This window comes from Marmota monax, unplaced genomic scaffold (assembly GCF_021218885.2).
Source record: "Marmota monax isolate L192 unplaced genomic scaffold, Marmota_monax_Labrador192_F-V1.1 WCK01_AAM20220418_F8-fsc00154, whole genome shotgun sequence".
NCBI classification, from domain to species: Eukaryota; Metazoa; Chordata; class Mammalia; order Rodentia; family Sciuridae; genus Marmota; species Marmota monax.
Window position 1 is genome coordinate 2,450,773 of NW_026691933.1, and position 14,982 is coordinate 2,465,754.

Genomic DNA, 14,982 nt, shown 5'->3' on the forward strand with positions numbered 1-14,982 from the left:
CATGGCTTTTGACGCCCACACCCACAAGTCAACTGTAGGTCTTTTTCAAGGTAAAATGTCAAATTCATTGCAGTTTTTATGTATTTCTTAACCATTTAACGCATGGAAAACTCCACTACCATTTTTATTAGTTTCTTTTTTTTTTAAGGTGTCACTGACAAAATTTTTAGTATCGCATTCCTAGTCACATTCCCTGCCTTATGGTTTCTATTGTGTGGTTTTGCAGAGCGCAGTGATTTTTAGAAATGTATATGCCTTGTTATAGCTGGGCAGACTGTACATCATGATAGAGAAAAAAGGAATCAGAATTAAGAGCAGAATTCCAAAGCACTTTCCCTATCCAAGGACAAGCAAAGAGTTGAATGAATCACAAAGAATCAAACATAAAAACCAAAGGATATCTTAAGTCCAAGTCTTTGTTCTACAAATCATATCTTAAGTCCAAGTCTTTGTTTATAAATCATAGCCCTCACTTAGCAACAGAACTTGCATTAACTCATGCTAATTAAGCTATCCTCTAATTAAACCTCAAAGGGAGGAGATTCTAGCTTCTAACTCATTTTATTAAAAAAAAAAAACAACTGTTCTACTAATGTTTTAACAGTTGCCTAAATCATTCAAGTATCAGAAGTCATTTCTATATGCACATTCCCAGGAAGGAGAAAATTCTGATAATTCCCTCATTTAATAAAGGGGAAAAGAACTATGTACCACCAAATGGATTCATTCATTCTCTTAGAACTTATGTGTTCCCTGAGCTGCTACTATGTGCCAAACACTTGACCAGCTCTGGAGGGTAGCAATGAACCAAAGAGGCATGATTCTGACTCCAATAGACTAACAGAGCAGTGGCAGGTGCCAAAGAAACTACCACAAAGGAAAACATGTCATTTTCAACTAATGAGTAATTAAAGGTTTGTCGAAGCAAGAGGAATTGATGTGGTGCGGTGGATTAGAGGAAGGCTTCTTTGAGTGAGTAGCATTGACACCAAAACCTCTGTGATCACTCAGTGCTTAATGGTGAAGATAAAGGATCAGCATGCCAGGCAGAGTGGGCAGCAAGGGCAGAGTCCTTGGTCACACATAGCAAGAACAAAGAGAAGCCCCATGTAGCTGAAGCCTGGTGAGCAAGGAACAGCCACAGCATGCGATAAAGGTGGAAACAGTAGAGGCTGGACACTGGTGGACCACCACCATCCTATGAAGGATTTGAGACTGGATCCTGAAAAAAAAAAAACAATGGTCACTTGGTACCAAGGCTTAATCATGTGAGTGATAGGATCTGATTAAGATTTTTGCAAATTTCATTCTGGCTATTGTGTGAAGAAAAAACAGAATCTAGCGGCTAACTACAGAATGAGGAAATATTTAAATAGAAACTGGTGAACCCTACCAGCTTCTAAAACACAGTGGTTTTAGACAGGCCATGTAACACTTCACTCTTTTAAGCCAATTCCTTTCTATACATTGAGAAGAGTGAAATGGCCCAAGCTGCATTCATAGTGATACTGTGAGGAAATAGCAAAATAATATGTATTTTAAAAGCTTGAAAGTCCTAAAATAAATTAATATGGATGTTTCCTATTAATGTAAAATTAGTATTTTGATTTTAATTAATATAATTAGCTTTCTATATTTCATACTAAATGTATAATTATGATATATTTTAATTCTTATATGAATGCAATACTTTGGGAATCAATACTTTTAATTATACTTTAAAACAGATAAAGAACATTTGTCTGGCTCACCCTTGGCAGAGAATTCATGACTGTGTTTCAAAACATGATAGATCAGAAATAAAAATGCATTGCACCCTTATATTGAATTGGCTATAATAAAAATTTTAAGATTAAAAATTGAAAGTTTAGGTGCAAAATAAAATTTGCACAAAAAATAAATGTAATGATATAGTTTATATTGCCTAATGTAGTTCAGCTAATTTTGATAAATTCTCTAGGAACTTTAGTCTTTAATGATCATTACATATTAGAGAAATATTCTAGTAATACATCTTTTAAAAAATTAAAAATGTATTTCAATTCATATCATACATTAAAATGTCTTTCCCACAATATTAATGTAAATTTTAATATGAGAATAAAGAAGCTAATTATTATGGATCCCATCTACAATGTATACAACTCTTTATTTGGCCTTTCTTAAAAGATATTTTTTAACCCCATTATGAAGTATAATTTCAAACAGATGGTCTGATGTATGGTGTGCCAAACCCTCAGGGAGAAATTAAAATATGAACACTTGATTTCAAATATAAAAAGTCAATCTGTACCTCTATCCTAAGTCTAATTATATTTGGTGACTCTCATTACATCAGTGGGTGGTGATATTGGCAAAGTGAAAAAAAAAGATTGAAAGGCAGGAATTTTCTTTACTTGGTGTGCAAATTCTAGCTCCACCATCCATGGCCACCTTGTTAAGTAAAATTTCCACCATTACAGGACAGGCCCCACCCACATCTGCCCAAGGCACACCTCTGTGAGTCCTGCTTAGTGAATACAAGGAAGCAGTAGTTTTCTCCATGTGTTCTGCAGTGACCTGATGCTTGAGAGATGTGTGATGACATACAGAATAGTTTTCACAATGTTTCTTTTTTTAAAAAATTCTTGAAATGTGTTCAAGTTGCAAAACTCCTAATCATAATACTTGTGATGAATAATACGTAGATCAAAGAATCATAGGAGAAACAGTAATAACCCTGGGTAGGCCGATCTAAGGTGGCTGGCCAGAAGGAGGCAGCATTCTGTGTCGCTCCATGACTTGGGACTCAACAAGTGAGAATACTGCTTCTCTTCGAGGGATATTCCTGCTTCCGCACAGGAATCACAGCCACCATGACCATGCAGGATTCCAGGACTGGGCATCAGAGTAGGTTTCCCAATTATTTGCCCACGTAGGACTACCTGGTACCTGAGCGGGACCACCAGCATCAGCACTCCCACAGAACATTCGGCCACCCATCTGAGTAGAAATCCAGGATGCAGCTCCCACACAGGACACCTGGAGGCTACCCACGCACAGGATCCCCAGCCGCCACTCCTGTGTGGACCCCCATCAACCAACCTGGGGCACCCCCATCACCTCCATATTGGGACTGTGCAGCAAAGGAGATAGTCCCCTATGTGCTATAGTCCGCCTACACCCGGGAACTACACACAGGCTCTCTAGACAGCCACAGCACATGCTGCATGCCACAGACCCAGTCTCTGAACTCATGGTCCAACACCATCGCCTGGCTCCCCTCACCCAACCCAACAGCTCATCGCTGAAAGCAAACACCTCCATCTTGGATCACCTTCATCACCATCTTTAGTAAGGGCAACTCCCAGTTTGGAACTCTGGCTGGACAGGTACCCAGTTTCTAACTTCCCCTTCTCTCCAGCAGCTGCTAACTTGGCACAGTGCCTGCCCAACAAAAAAAAAATAAAAAACAGCTGTCAGCAGGGCAGGTGCAGAGGGCACCCAAAGTGCCACACATAAGAGCCCCAGAGAGAAAGGTTCCTTATTAGGAAGAAGTAAAGGAGAGGGTGAGAATTATATAGAGATAAGGAGATAAGACCAGGCAATCACATCACAGGAACAGGCCCAAAAAGAGATCCCTGAGGTGCAGTTTCCCTTCAGGGACTGACTGGTGCCAGACCCCATTTCCAGGTGCTCTCTATCCAGGAAAAACCCTCCCTCCCTGGTTACCTTCACCATCCTGTGGGCAGAGATACCAGCTAACAACAAACAACCCCACCAATTAGATAAAAAAAAGGAAGCAGAAAAGATATTGATCTCCAACCAAAACAACCCTTGTTTCTTCTTTTGAGATTTTTTTTTGTTTCTTCTCCCTCTTTATTCTCCAGCCTTCATATCCCCAACATATGTGAAACCAAGTACTTTCCATGAATTAGGATACTGAGGTCTGAGACAACTGAATAGTATATTTCAGTTGTGTTGTATATTTTCTTTTTTGTTGTTGTGGTTATTTTTTCTTTTTTTCCAAGTTTTACTAATTTAACATTTTTTATTTTTCTTAAAATATATGGGTGTTTGTTTTGTGTACTCTTCTGTCTTCCCTCTTACTTGTCTACTCAAAATTATGTCCTCTCTATTCTCCTGCTGCTAACTTTCTTCTTTAGATTTCTCTTTCACACTTCCTAAGATATAACAACTCTATATCCTTACCTCCTCCATCCTTGGCATATCTTCCTACACCTCACCCCCAGGTTCTTTGTCCACCACCAGAAACTATAAACCCTTTTACAAACCTACTGATTATATTGTAGATAATAATTGAATTCACTATTTCTGTACATTGTGACCAAACTATAAATGTCTATTAGCAACTATTTGTTTTTAGGTGATATATTGTTTATATTGGAATCTGTTAACATTGTCCTAACCCTCAAAGGAGAGGTACTGGAACCCTACAGGGGAACTATAAGCCTATAAGGTAAAAATGGTAATACCTTGGATCCACAGTTCTAGAAGGGAAGACACACAATCAATGTGAAAAGACAAGGGAACAAAGTGCCCCCAACAAATCAAAATATCACATTATTAGAATCCATGGCCAGCACAGCAGATGAAATGACAGAAGGAGCGTAGGATGTACATAATTAAAATGTTCTGTGAATTAAAGAATGATATAAGAGAGCAAATACAGGCATCAAAAGATCATTTCGACAAAATCTATATAAACAAATACAGAAAGCAAAAGATTACTCCAATAGGGAGATAGAGGTTCTAAAGAAAAACCAAACAGAAATTTTTGAAATTAAAGAAGCAATAAACCAAATTAAAAGTTCAATTGAAATCAACACCAACAGATTAGACCTCTTTGAAGACAGGACCTCAGACAATAGACAAAATATATAATCTTGAAAAGAATGTAGAGCACACAGTGAAAATGGTAAAAAGTCATGATTAGAACATTCAAGAAATATGGGATATCATAAAAAGACCAAATTTAAGAGTTATTGGGATAGAGGAAGGATAGAGTTCTAAACCAAAGGAATAAACAACCTATTCAATGAAATAATATCAGAAAATTTTCCAAACATGAAGAAAGAATTGGAAAACCAAATTCAAGAGGCTTATAATAGGACACCAAATATACAAAACCACAACAGATCCACACCAAGGCATATTATAATGAAAATGTCTAATATACAGAATAAGGAGAGAATATTAAAAGCCATGAGAGAAAGGAATGAGATTATATATAGGGGGAAACAAATTATGTGCAGGTTTTTCAACGCAGACCCTGAAAGCTAGAATATCCTGGAATAACATATCAATCTTTGAAAGAAAATGGATGCCAACCAAGAATTTTGTATTCAGCAAAATTAAGCTTTAGATTTGATGATGCAATAAAAACTTTCCATGATAAGTAAAAATTAAAAGAATTTACAGCTAGAAAACTTGTACTACAGAACATCCTTGGCAAAATATTCTATGAAGAAGAAATGAAAAACAACAATGAAAATCATCAGAGGGAGGTATTACACTAAAGGAAAAACTAAGCAAAGGAGAATCCAAGTCAAGTTAAGTAATAAAAATGGCTGGGAATACAAATCATGTCTCAATAATAACCCTGAATGTTAATGGCCTAAACTCACCAGTCAATAGACATTGGCTAGCCTATTAGATGAAAAAAAGGGGGAAAAAAGACCCAACAATATCTCAAAGAGACTCATCACATAGGAAAAGATATACACAGACTGAAGGTAAAAGGTTGGGAAAAATCATATCACTCACATGGAATGCAGAAGCAAGCAGGGGTTTCCATCCTCATATCAAATAAATTAGACTTTAAGCTAAAGTTAATGAAATAAAGAAGGACATTTCATACTGCTCAAGGAAACCATACACCAACAAGACATAGCAATTATAAATTTATATGCCCCAAACAATGGAGCATCTATGTTCATAAAAAAAAAAAAAAACTTTCTCAAGTTCAAGAGTCAAATACACCACAACACAATAATTCAGGGTGACTTTAACACACCTTTTTCACCACTGGATAGATCTTTCAACAAAAGCTGAACAAAAGAAACTATAGAACTCAATAATGCAATCAATAACTTAGACTTAACAGACATACATAATATTTCATCCTTCAACGAGAGAATACACTTTCTTCTCAGCAGCACATGGATCCTTCTCTAAAATAGACCATGTATTACACTCAAAGCAACTATTAATACAAAAAAGTAGAGATACTACCCTGCATTCTATGAGATCATAATTGAGTGAAATTAGAAATCAATGATAAAATAAAAAATAAAAACTACTCCAACACCTGGAGACTAAATAATATGCTACTGAATGAACAATGGTTTGCAAAAGATATCAAAAAAGAAATTTAAAAACTCTTAGAGGTAAATGAGAACATTGATACAACATATCAAAATCTCTGGGACACTATGAAGGCAGTACTAAGAGGAAAGTTGATTGCATGGAGTTCATTTCTTAAAAGAAGAAAAAATCAACAAATAAATTACCTAACATTACATCTCAAAGCCCTAGAAAATGAAGAACAAATTAACACCAAAAACAGTAGAAGAAAGGAAATAATTAAAATCAGAGCTGAAATCAATGAAATTGAAACAAAAGAAACACTTGAAAAAATTGACAAAACAAAAAAGTTGGTTCTTCAAAAAAATAAATAAAATTGACAAACTCTTAGCCATGCTAACGAAGGAGAGAGAAAAATCAAATTACTAACATTCGTGATGAAAAAGGAAGTATCACAACAGCCACTAGAGAAATACAGAAATAATTAGAAATTATTTTGAAAACTTGTACTCCAATAAAATAGAAAATATCGAAGGCATTGACAAATTTCTAGAGTCACATGACTTGCCCAAATTGAATCAGGATAATATACACAATTTAAGCAGATCAATTTCAAGCAAGGAAATATAAGATGCCATCATAAGCCTACTGACCAAGAAAAGCCCAGGACCAGATGAATACACAGCTGAGTTCTAAAAGACCGATAATGAAGAACTAATACCAATACTCTTCAATTTATTTCAGAAAATAGAAAAAGAGGGAGCACTTCCAAACTCATTTTATGAGGCCAATATCACCCTGATTCCAAAACCAGATAAAAACACATCAAAGAAAGAAATCTTCATATCAATATCTCTAACGAACATAGATGTAAAAACTCTCAATAATATTCTGCCAAATCAAATACAAAAACATATCAAAAAGATAATGCACCACAATCAAGTGGGGTTCATCCCAGGGATACAAGGGTGGTTCAACATAGGGAAATCAACAAATGTAATTCATCACATCAATAGCCTTAAAGATAAGAATCATATAATCATCTTAATAGATGAAGGAAAAGCATTCAACAAAATACAGCACCCCTTCATGTTCAAAACACTAGAGGAACTAGGGACAACAGAAACATATCTCAATATCATAAGAGCTCCCTTTGCTAAGCCCCAGGTCAACCTTATTCTAAATGAATAAAAATTAAAAGCATTCCCTCTAAAAACTAGAACCAGACAAGGATGCCCTCTTTCATCATTTTTATTTAACATAGTTCTTGAAACACTGGTCAGAGCAATTAGACAGATGAAAGAAATTAAAAGGATATGGATAGAAAAAGAACTCAAATTAGCACTATTTGCTGATGATATGATTCTATACCTAGAAGACCCAAAAAATTCCACCAGAAAACTTTTAGAACTAGTAAATGAACTCACCAAAGAAGCAGGATACAAAATCAACACCCATAAATCAAAGGCATTTCTGTATATCAGTGGCAAATCCTCTGAGAAACGAGGAAAACTACCCCATTTACAATAGCCTCAAAAAAATAAAATGCTTGGGAATCAACCTAATGAAAGAGGTGAAAGACCTCTACAATGAAAACTACAGAAGGCTAAAGAAAGAAATTATAGAAGACCTTAGAAGATTAAAAGATCTACCTTGTTCTTAGATAGGGAGAATTAATATTGTCAAAATGACCATACTACCAAAAGCATGATACAGATTTAATGTAATTCTAATCAAAATCCCAATGACATTCCTCATAGAAATAGAAAAAGCATTTATGAAATTCATCTGGAAAAATAAGAGACCCAGAATAGCTAAAGCAATCCTTAAGAGGAAGAGTAAAGCAGGTGGCATCACTATACCGGACCTTAAACTATACTACAGAGCAGTAGTAACAAAAACAGCATGGTATTGCCACCGAAATAGACTGGTAGACCAATGATACAGAAAAGAGGACACAGAGAGTAACCCACATAATTACAGTTACCTTATATTAGACAAAGGTGCCAAAAACATACATTAGAGAAAATATAGCCTCTTCAACAAATGGTGCTGGGAAAACTGGAATTAAATCCCTCTCTCTAACCATGCACAAAACTCATTCAAAGTGGATCAAGGACCTAGGAATTAAACTAGACACACTGTGTATATTACAAAGGTTCAAATCTCCATCATGGCAGATTAGACCCCAACTTCCTTTTTTTTTAAGAGAGAGAGAGAGAGAGAGAGAGAGAGAGAGAGAGAGAGAGAATTTTTCAATATTTATTTTTTAGTTCTTGGCGGACACAACATCTTTATTTTTTTATTTTTATGTGGTGCTGAGGATTGAACCCAGCGCCCCACGCATGCCAGGTGAATGCGCTACCTCTTGAGCCACATCCCCAGACCCACAACTTCCTTAATAAGACTTCTATAGTGTAGAAATTAAAATCAAGAATCAAGAAATGGAATGGATTCAAACTAAAAAGCTTCTTCTCAACAAAAGAAACAATCAGTGAGGTGAAGAGAGAGCCTACAGCATGGTAGCAAATTTTTACCCCTTGCACATCAGATAGAGCACTAATCTCTAGGGTATATAAAGAGCTCAAAAAATTAAACACTGAAAAAAAAAATAAATAGCCCAGTCAATAAATGTGCCAAGGAATTTAACAGGCACCTCTCAGAAGAGGATATATAATCAATCAACAAATATGTGAAAAAATATTCAACATCTCTAGCAATTAGAGAAATGCAAATCAAAACTACTCTAAGATTTCATCTCACTCCAGTCAGGATGGCAGCTATTAAGAATACAAACAACAATAAGTGTTGGTGAGGATGTGGGGGAAAAGGCACACTCATACTTTGCTGGTGGGACTGCAAATTGGCACAGCCGAGATGGAAAGCAGTATAGAGATTCCTTGGAAAGCTGGGAATGGAGCCTCCATTTGACACAGCTATCCCTCTCCTCGGACTATACCCAAAGGACTTAAAAACAGCATACTACAGGGACACAGCCACATCAATGTTTATAGCAGCACAATTCACAATACCTAAATTGTGGAACCAACTTAGGTACCCTTCAGTAGATGAATGGATAAAAAAAATGTGGCATATATACACAATGGAATATTACTCAGCAATAAAAGAGAATAAAATCATGGCATTTGCTGGTAAATGGATAGAACTGGAGAATACAATGCTAAGTGAAGTTAGCCAATCCCCCCTCCACCCCCCGCTTAAAAAAAAAAACAAATGCCGAATGTTTTCTCTGATATAAGGAGGCTGATTAATAATGGGGTTGGGAGGGAGAGCATGGGAGGATTAGATGAACTCTAGATAGGGCAAAAGGGTAGGAGGGGAAGGGGCACGGGGATAAAAAAGATGGTGGAATGAGATAGATATCATTACCCTAAGTACATGTATGAAGACACGAATGGTGTGAATATACTTTGTATACAACCAGAGATATGAAAATTGTGCTCTGTATGCATAATATGAATTGTAATGCATTCTGCTGTCATTCATATATATATATCAAATTAGAAATAAAAAATTTTAAATAAAAAAAAACCTGGATAATGAGAAGACCTTAAACATAGTGAAAAATGAACAGAGGTCATAAGAGAAGGCCATAGGGATTAAATTATATTTCTGAGTATTAATGGAAAAATATATGAGCTCATTCAAAAAATGGGAAACAAGCTATATATTATGCAACTGGAATTCAAAATCACATGGCCTACTAGAAAAGATGAACACATTTGAGTTAATGATACAAATATAAAGCAAAGAAGAAATCATCAACTCAGAACTTCTAGATCTAGTCCAATCTGCTTATTAATTAGTGTCCAAAAACTCACAGGTATGTCTCTCCATGTTCTCACTGATCAGCAACCAATGTATATGTGAAACAGTTGAGACAGTCTAAAAATTACTGAAACCCAAAATAACCCTTTTAATTCTCTTGGCTACTGGAGAGTCTAAAATTGACAACTGATTTTTTTTTCTTTAAAATACTACGAACTACACACATCAGCAGAAAAATTAGACCAACTGTTTTCACAAAAACTAGTTTTTAATTAAAAATAAGTTCTAACAAATCAACATAAAATGGATCTCAATTAAGCTGTAGTTATTTCATCTAATTGCAGCCCTTTTTTGGTTTTTACACAAATTGCAATGTATTTTTTCCCACAAAGCCCTCTGAATTCAATATCCCCATTAGTTATGAAAGATTCAGTCATCTTAGAAGCAGAGAAACAGATAAGGAACTTAAGAATTGATTTTTTTTTAAAGCCTGTACTGTTGGCTGCAACAGAAGAATCAAAATCAGATTTTGAGATGCTAGGATAGAAACAGGCCAGCATCTATATCCACAGTGCTGATAACATCACCCGAGAGAGACAAAGATTTAGTCTAACTTTAAAAAAGATGCAGAGCTTGGTGTAAAAATAAAAAGTGAGAGGAAGGGGAAAAGGGTGAAAGAGACAAAGAGGAGGACAAGGGGTGGAGGCGGGAGATGGGAATTTCAAGGGTAAAGAAAACAAGTGGGCACTTGGATGACTCTCAGTGTCTTCAATGGTATGTGGGACCTCTACCAGGAAGAGTGCCACGGTGAATCACCACAAAGGACTCCATTTTCTTAGGCAAAGTTTAGTTGGGTATTTATTAGTTAGCATTGGGGTACAGATATGAACATAATGGGAATAATATTTTCAGGGTGGGTTGTAAAGAACAGCAAGGTAAGATAATTTGGCATGTCAAGGATGGTATGTATTGTAAAGATATGATAGGAAAATCTACAACAGATTATAAGATCCAACGAAAAGAAAACTTTTTTAGCATGCAGTCAGTGAAACTTATTATTTATCAACTAAGGCTAACAATGAAGAATGAAATGACAATATCACATCCAAAACATAAAGTAATGCACTTTGGGTTCTGATGTCATCATGGAGTTGAAAAAAGATCAGGAGGAAATTTACATATTGACCTATTTTTCACCAGTATAAACGTCTTCATTTTCACGGTCATGGTTTCTGAGGTGGAGGCATGAGGCTAGTCATCTGGCCTGTCATTTTGGTTTACCCACCAGCTTGCTATCTCACCTTGGAAAATATACTTACTCTCTCTGGACCTACTTCTAAAATACTAAGGTCCCTTCCAAATCTCACATTGTATGTAGCCATGAAGTTAGCCACAGCCATATCAAGAAAAGCCTGATTACTAATAGTGTTAAAGATATAAGGAGATAAAATGATATCTACAAGATACTGTGTAGGTGTGAACATATATTGGGGATCAGTCAGAACATAAATTTCATTTGATACCAATGAAGATGACTAACACCCCAGTTTTGGAAAATTAGGTAAGTGAAGCTAGAGATTTAAGAGGCTAACTAAGAGTATGGTTTTCTTGGCTGGTGTAAAGCAAGCAAGGTGAAGTTAAAATGATGACACTGCACATTGTACAATTGGGAGGGGAAGTGGTGAAACAGATCCCAGACACATCAGTTTAAATTTGATTCCCTAATAATTAGAGCTCTCTGTAGATTTGAAGGAGAATGACCTAATCTAAATGCCATCTGACTAAGGTTGTTCTTCCTGGATGTGGGCTCCAGAAGTGAGACTACTGTTAAGAGGACGGAGCTGACTGTGTCTTTTATTACTGCCATTTATTAGCAATGGTTCCTTGAGTTGGAAAAGGCCCTTCCACAGGGCTTTCCGGCTCACTGACTTTCTGATTTGAACCAGCATCTCAGAACACCATTTCATGCCAAGGCTTTGAATATCTAATGATCACAGGGACCACCAAGGCAGGCAAGACATTGAGTAATAAGCCAGGTGGGTGGCAAGCCTGGTATCAGGAGTCTGCTGTCTAATGCAGACACACTCTTTTCCTTATGCTGATCTTTCCCCTTGAGTTTATTTGGTCAAAAGGCTTGATTCTCAACTGGACTTAAACCACTTCATTTACTTGACCAATGGGTCCTTTTATAAGAGGTCAATGGACTCATTCTTCTCTGCTGGTCACAGATCTTTCTCTGTTGTCATGTCAATTGATTACAATTAACAATAGCTATTAATTATTCTATCCTCATGAGGGTTATCTGAAATCAATTTCTTTTAAGTGCCTTCGTATTTGATTGAAGTCTTTTAAGTATTCTTTTCTGGGAAGGCGGTATATTCTATATAAGGAAAGGGTGATATGTCAGTCTTTAGCAATTTTGACTTCCAATTCTGTACCCTGTACCACCTACACACTTTTAGAGTGACCCTAGATTGTTATGTGCCTCTTGCACTTCTACTATGTTACTTTTCTGTCTGTACCCCAAAATGACCAAGGAAAAATGAATGGATCCTCTAACGAATTTAGTTTCCACTTCAAATGTGAGTCAATGTATTTCTCTATTTCTTTTTACAGAGGACTCAACGATCTTTTATTTTCCCCTTCTATACTCAAGTCTTGAACTTCAGATATATTTACTATGATGATTAACACTTTGCCTTCTCAATATAATGTCTCTTTTATGTACTGCTCACTTAATAATTGGTTTATCTCATTCACTTATGTTCTTAATAATCAACTTAGCTTTTCTGAAAGTTGCATGATGTCATATCCTTTGCTAAACATTTCATATAAAATTAGTTTTCCCCACCTCCTCAGGAAGCATACTTTTTTAAAAATGGGGATTAGGACTTGTACATAGTAAGGAAGCTCCATGGAATATTTACATATTGTCCAGCAGTCCTGAAGTGTGCAATAAATACCTGTTGAGTTTAGCTGACCTTTTGCCCTCTAATTCCTTTTTCCTTAGTTGGTAGCCAGCTCTAGGTGTGCAAAATTTCTATCAATAGCAGCCTTTTAAAAATCATAATCCTGATGATAAAATACTGTGACGGAATTTTTCTTTGGATCTGAATTTCCATTCATACATTTCACTCCATTATTTTCTTTCCCTTTACCATTGCCTTGTCCCCACAACCCACAGACTGCAGTTCCAACTTCATATTCAAGTCTCTTATTTGCTTAGACACTTTCATTCATTGACTATGAAATCAAAGATTTCATTTCTAAGAGGATTTATAGTCGTTCGTTTAAAAAGCGTTTGTAATTGTATTAGGATGGTACATTTTACTGTTCTATTTGTTCTCCCTATGAGGTTTTCTAAAATTGTGAAAGAAAAAAAAATTTTTAGACTAATAATACTTTTATTCTTGTAGCTGGAATCCTTATATTTCTGTCTTCCTCCAGTGATAGGTATAATTATATGTATGAAAAATTAAGAGTATTTGCTATGATAATTATCCACTCTTCTAAAATAAGAGAATAATTATAATGTCAACAACTGACTATACAAGGTACTAGTGGAGCTTTTAAGTCTGCCAGAGAAATGGCTTTCAGTATCATAGTAATTAGTATTAATTTTCATAATACTTTTTTTATTTGTTGTTTTTAGATGTACATGGCAGTAGGGTGTATTTTGACATACTATACATACATGGAGTACAACCCATTCCAATTTTGATTCCATTCTTGTGGTTGTACATGATGTGGATTTACGTTGGTCATGAATTCACATATGAGCATGTGAAAGGTACATCTAATGCATCCTCCTTCCCTCCCCTTTATTCCCCCTTGTCTTGTCACAATACTTTTTATTCTTCTTGAAAACATACTAGATGGCTTCATAATTCTCACTTCATTGTGGAAATTTTCTTTAAACAAAGTCTTGGGAACTACTGGACTGGTTTTTGTAAGACTAACTCCTATTATTTTATGATATTAAAATATATTAGGAACCTGAACATTTTTAAACATGGCTTTTAGTAGTTTGCCTTCTCCTTGTTAGCAAATGCAAGCTTCCACATTTTATCATGCCATTAAAAGGTCAGCTACAATACTTAAAAGAGCAATGTGGAACGAATCACAAGCTTTGGTTGAATGCTTTAGTATTTCATTTCACACAATGACCAAAGTTAGGAGAAACTGAAAATATTGCATATTGAATGGTTAGTTTGTATTATTTCTGAGAGGTAAGCTTAAACAGAAATATCATTTTTATGAAGAAATCATTAAAGACCTATAAATGAGCTGAATGAGCACAGTTAATCTTTTGAAATGGAAAATGTGTATTCTTAAAGACCATCTGAGTGTCTCTTTTAAAAGTCCACTTAACCCTTGGTTAATCACACAAATGCCTTACAGTAGATCATCTCAGTTTCTGAGTGTGGAAGCAAATGGAAAACATGGTCCACATGTACAGATATATATACAAGAAAAGAGGACAACATGGGCTATTGTTACCAGTAACAGAAATTGTTTCTATCTTGTAGCTGGGAAGGAAATGGATCAAGTGGAAACATCTACCTCAAAATTACAGGCTCTTAATGTGTATGCTGAGTGTCAAATTGTGTTCTCAGGGGCCTTTTTATAATCTCCTGGATTCTCCCTAGTTCCAACTCATGGATAAACTTTCAACCTCTCTCATGCAGAAGTCTCTCTGGAAAGCTTTCCCAGACTTAAACAGAGGCACAGTTATTTTTTCACATGGACACCTGTCTTATAGGGCTTATAATCAAAGGGAAATTGAAGATTTCACGCTTACAAAGGTGCTTTAGACCACCAAGCGCAAATAGGTCCAAGAAGGTTCTAATTTATCCAGGGATCCAGCCCATCCCAAGTCTGGGCAGC

The 14,982-nt window shown here is 35.9% G+C and overlaps 1 protein-coding gene across 11 annotated transcripts in view; it reads right to left on the reverse strand.

Annotated features, from left to right (window-relative positions):
- Nckap5 (NCK associated protein 5) overlaps positions 1–14,982 on the reverse strand; it is a 969,537-nt gene that overhangs the window by 456,474 nt on the left and 498,081 nt on the right. The window lies entirely within an intron of this gene.